The sequence below is a fragment of the Caloenas nicobarica genome, chromosome 3 (genome assembly GCF_036013445.1).
Source record: "Caloenas nicobarica isolate bCalNic1 chromosome 3, bCalNic1.hap1, whole genome shotgun sequence".
Lineage (NCBI taxonomy): Eukaryota > Metazoa > Chordata > Aves > Columbiformes > Columbidae > Caloenas > Caloenas nicobarica.
The window spans coordinates 81,081,123-81,087,122 of NC_088247.1; positions in this window are offsets into that span (position 1 = coordinate 81,081,123).

Here is a 6,000-nt window from a genome sequence, read left to right on the forward strand (position 1 = left end):
TTACTACAACTTTTCTTAGGCTACTTAAAGGCATTATTAGAGCTATATGCAGTTTTTCAGAAGGTAAATCAGTTATCAAAACATACACATGTAAGTTATGAGGAGGGTAAAAGTAGGTGGATTTCTGCTCAGTAATTCAGTGCTGAAAGGAATAAAAATGATATTAAAGCAAATATCATATTAAAATGTTACTCTTTACCAGCTAAGAGGAAAATATTTTCATATGTGTATATTGTCTACATAAGTTCTGGTGTACCTTATTAAAAAAGTATCTTCTATAAATAAAATACTAAATTTGTCTGAGATTCCAGCTACACAATTTCAATATTTATGAAGCTTTGACACAGAATTAAAAGTGGACTGTCCTTGCTGAACATATAAATAATAGATTCTGAGCAAAACCTATTTCAACAGTGTTAGTCATATTCAAAACCATTGGCTACATTCAAGCTGATCAAAAATGCATTTAATATATAACACTTAGAAAACTGTATCTCATGCTCTTGTCATATGCTTTTGTGTAGTCAAGGAAATCCAAATATCATTTTTAATAATATTATATGCTGATGCTGGGTGGGGGGAGGGTATTTAATTTAATGGTTTAATTATTTCTCTTCCCCACATAGGATCATGTGTTTACTAGCAAAGCTGGTGATAGTAAGTTTTTCAGAAATCTAAAGATCTACACCTTTTAAAACAGTCAGGTTTTTAGGCTTCTTTTTGAATACAGATAAACAGAATTACATTACATAAATCATGAGAAAAAAAATTGACTTTTCATTGATCTCAGGTGAAAATAAATTGTTTAGTCTGTTGGAATTTTGTGAGCTAGAGGAATTACTTAGGCTGGGAGATACTGTACAAAAGCCTGTTTATCTTTAATACCCATGATTTCAATCTGAATTTTTTTTCTGTGTAATCAGTCGCTCATACAATATAACTTTTGATGGAGACAGCCATGTCTCCCTGATTTATTTGATCTCTGAACTGATGGATTGTCTCTGATTTGGTGGATGTCTCTGATATGATTCAAGGGAGTTACAGAAGTGAAGGAGGCTGAGTGGTGGGTGATTGCATATCAGTTTTAAAAAACCCCAACTTTTTATAAAACTCTAATTGCAGTGAAAGTATTGCTATTTGAAGCACCCTTAGTAGACAATGAAATGTAGTCCACTGTTCTAATGTCTGAACTTTAAAATGGATTTTGAAAAGTTATAGATCATGCAGTAAAGTACCACAAAGGGCATTTCAGGAAAGAAGAAAATGCATCCTATTTTGCTACCAAAGAGTACACAGGAAAGGGACTTGAAAGTACAGTAAGCAGCATATAAGTGTGTTTACAAAGTGAGGCATAAGAAAATCAGTTAAAACCAAAATGCTGAATACTGGCCTTCAATCCAGCACACTGTTTCATAAATGAATACAGAGTAGAGATTCCCATTTCAATAAGTTTTGATGACTGAATTATCTATCCTCTTAAAACAGTGATTTTTCTTTTTTTTTTTTTTTTTTTTTTACAGGAATCTGTTGGTATGGTTTAACAGCAGGAATTCTTTTGAATGAATTGCCTATAAAGGCAGTGATCTCTGTTTCATTTTTATACAATATAGCATGACAGAGAGAGAAAAATAGGCTTTAAAAATAAAGAATAAGATTAAGTTTGAGAATTGATCCCTTTTTCTGTCTAATGATAGACATAGGTATTTTACTGTTAGGTAAACACTGAATTTGAACTTCTGAGATTTTGAGTTTTGGAGGTATCTTTGTTGACTGCATCTTAGGTATCCTTTTGCTCTGCTCCATAGCATGATATATGAGGTTTGAACTTTAATTTTTTCTTCCATTAGAATTCAGTGGTGTTTTGAGATCTAATTCCTCTGATTTTCTTTGCATAGTTTTATCTGAAGTAATAATGGCTAAAATACATGAAGTCTTGAGTCTTAGTCTCTGTGTCTGTTTTCTTTTTTTCTCTAAGTCTTACTGAAGTGGAGTTACTCTTCCGATGGCCTCCTTGTTTATTTCAAATAATCTTTATTTATATTTCTCTCTTTCTGTTTGATTTTAATATTAGTGTTTCCTCCGTGTTTGTCTCTGTATAAGATGCATCTATTTCTAATAATATGAATTTCTAATAGTAAGATTTTTGTGCTCCAAACCCCTCGATTTTACTGTACTTATCTCTTTTTAATGACATAATCCACTTTAACAACTTCATGTACTTTTTAAAAGATTTGTATTTCAGCATAAATCTACATGCCCATGCAACCTAATTTTATTACTCTAGTTTCTCATGGTTTTTTTGCCTTGCTTTCTTGTCTCCATCCCTCCAATTAAAACTGTCTGTGGTTTGTTTCAGAAAAGAGTTATAAGAGTGATCCAGGGAAAACTCTTTATTTAGCCATGAGATTTATTAGACAACCCCAGCAGTCATTAAGGAAGAACAATTTACTGTGTTCTTTTACAGGTTGGTCAAAAACAAAGTAATCAAAAATTCATCATCAAAACTTGTTCTTTGGTTTAGAAGACACTTAGCATTGAAACAAGTGGAAATACATTTCAGCCCAAGAACATTCAAACACTGTTCTTGCCACAGGGGAAGCCTCAATTATACAGGTACCACTTGTGCCCAGCAACGTACCTTCCTGAAGATGACTTTTGAAGCCAGGGCTTCACAGGACCACACATCAGCCCATGCATCCTAGTAAGTGATCAGACTCACACCTGTGTCTTTGGAGAAAGGTGAAACAAGAGGCAGCTGCTAGAAGTCAGAGAAGCCAAACTAAATTAAAAGTCTAACCCACATGTGTATTTAAACCCCGGAATTAATATGCAAGATGCTGACAGACCCTTTTTATCAGTCACCTTTTAAATGTGTAATTGGCTTCACCACAAGAGAATGATATTAATATGTAGAGGAGGTAATATTAAAGAGAACAGATGAGATCAGAATTTGTGAAGCCTCTTTTATCCATGAGGACCGTTGTACTGCAGTTGAAGCATCAAGTATCCATGCCTCAGGAGTTATGTAGTATCATTAATCCATTTAAGTGCCATGTGGACTAAAAAAATCAAAAAATTCTAACCTAAATCACTCCAAAATTCTTACCAACTTAAAATGCATGGATCACCAGCATATATAAACAATGCACTCTCATCTTCATCCCGCACAGTGCTGGGTGCTTTCATGCAAACAGAAAAGGGTATAGAGCCCTTCTGTAAAGTCCCCATATCCCTTTGGGTCCAGAGCCCTCCCTGGCTACAGCCTGCCATGGAAGGAGTTGCTGGAGGATTGGCCCCAGTGGCTCTTCCATCACCCTCCAGGGAAAGGTAAGACCTTCTCAGTCATGTGTCCATCCAAAAAGACAGGGCTAGTATTAGACTGTTACAGTTGGAAGAAGTATGTAACTTCTTAGAATTGTTATCAGAAGCACAAGTAAGATACTCATTTTGAGTACCACAGCAACTTTTCCAGACATTTAAAAGTTAATTATTGTGAGCCTTTATTAGGACAATTTTTTTAAATTATCATAAGAAATTTTGGTAGTAATCAATTTCTTTAATGAACAAGGTTCATTACCACTGCGAAGTTGCCATCTGTTGAGACGCTTTTTAAAAGTATTTTGTCACAAATTATAAATCCCTGATCAACTTTATAATAGTAAATGGTATTGTGAAATACATTGCCTTTCTAGACAGTATATATAAGGAGCAGACTCTCATATTTTAGAGTGAAAACAGCATTTCAAATAAAGCTGTAATATTTTTCCCTTTCCTGATGAATATAATAGTAAGTACAAGCTGCACTGTCTTATTGTTGTCTTTTGTGTGCACAAGAAAAATAAGAGTTGGAAAGAAAGAAGAAAAAATAATTAGGAAAAAAACCCACTATTTATTCAAAGACACTAAATTAGAAATTAATTCAAACGTTATTAATCTCATTTGGGAAACTCCCACTGGCTTTAGTCATTTTTGGATCCAGCTCAGCTCTTAAATTAGGTAATTAATATTCTAAATCACACTGACTCTAAGTACCACTTAATTTATGTTTAGGTATTCTTCTGAATTCCAGAGCATTAGGGTAAACTGCTGTGAGCAGAAGTGCCTACAGTGCATCTAAGACAATGTGCTGTTTTACTGTCAAAGCACAAATCCCATTTGTCTGTCTGCAAACAGGTTGCCTCCAGGTAATTAAATGGAACAGTAGTTGAAGGCAAAGTGGTCTGATGTTTCATTCTTTTAAAGACCAGAACATTTTAACCAAGTGGGTTACAGTTTCTGTCTTCCAATATTACGGGAGTATAGCCAAATTATCGTGATTCTCAGAATAGTTTGTTCAGATTCTCAGTAACAAACACAACAGAGAAAATAAACAATGAGTCTCTAAGGCTGTGGATGCCTCTGGACAATCCACCTACCAGTGAAGGGACAATCTTTTAGTTCCATACTACTCCCTGCTCCCTGTCACTAGCTTCTTCACTTGCCAGAAGGGATATAGTATAAATTTGTATAGACTTACAGTCAAAGCATGATATCCTTTTCCTTCTCTGTGGCTATCTGTATGTAGCTTTCTCGTCTCATTTCCCAAATACTCTGTAAATCTGGGAAGTTTGTTCTTCTATTCTACAAATGTTTGGAATTTAAAATTGTTTCTTATTCCAGAATAAAATTGATGGAAAGCTTACAAGATGCTCTTCTGCAGTCATTTTGATTGACTGAGGGTTAATAATGACACGAGCACTACAGATGGAACAAGAGAGACTGCATACTATGCTGTGTGATTACAGACTTAGAAGAATTATTTTCAAGTGCCTGTGTCAAAAGATACTTAAGCTAGTACTACAAAAGATAATTAGCCCAAAAAGGGAGGCTGAAAGAGGAAAATTCCAGAGAAGCCAATAGCCTAGGCGGTATCTGTGACATGACATGAGTTTGCGATACTCCAGTGTGTGTTTGAGACAACTGGCTACAACAGAGATTTTTTTTTCCTGCTTTTTGCTGACTGAAAGCATTTCTAAACAAAGCTGGTTTGGGTTCTGGTGGTACTTGCCTTCCTTTTCCTACCTTTAACCCCTCCCAAGTATAACTGAAGAAATTCATCCTAACCTGTTCATGTTTGACACACAAATATTTTTGTGCAGATTCTAGTCTTGAACGCAACTTTTCTTGTGCCTGTTTTCCTTGAATTTGCTTATAATTTATAACTAAGCCTTTGGGACTACTCAATCCACTAATAAAAGATGTTCTCAGAGATGGCAACAATTATTAATGGTCTGATGAAGAAACAGTGGGAAGGGGACTGCCCAGCGCCTCCCTGAAGTTGTGTTGCATCTGCTGATGTTCCAGGAGCAAACATCTTCAGAAAGAGTTATGCTCAAAGAGTTGTTTTGCTTTCTCTATACATTCTGCTTTTCTGGGCCTGCTTAATCTCTTCTGACCCAAGTACTTGATTATTCATTTAGAACTAAGCAAAACTCATCATGTATCAAAACCCCCATCAATTCTAAAAATTGTCTTTTACTGTTTATTTTGAAGGGTTTTTTTCAGCTTTCATATTGTTTTGTTAATGGCATCTACTTTTCTTCTTCTTTTGAACTACGGTCTTTGAACTTTCGATATTGTTGGATATATTTACTGGGAAACATTTTTCCCTAATCCACCCATGATCAGAAAACTTATCCCACGAAATCTGGAAAAAAGAAATTGGGGATTCACTCATTTAGCTGCAGATCTGAGAGTAGTCATCCTGCAGCAATGCTTCTCCCTCCCTCTGTACCCTGGGCCACCAAAAAGAGAGTCCAGTTTCAGGTGTTTTTTGTCTTTTTTCCAAGTCCTCCATGGACATGGACAGTGCTTTCTGTTGAGAGACCACCTGCTGCGATTACTCTGTTCTTTGCAAACAGTAGAAATGTCAGACAATAAACTGAGGCTCATCAGCACCCAAGGCATAACCTGGGATCTCTTCTCAACAAGAAAACATCAGCATCCTGACTGCTGAATGAA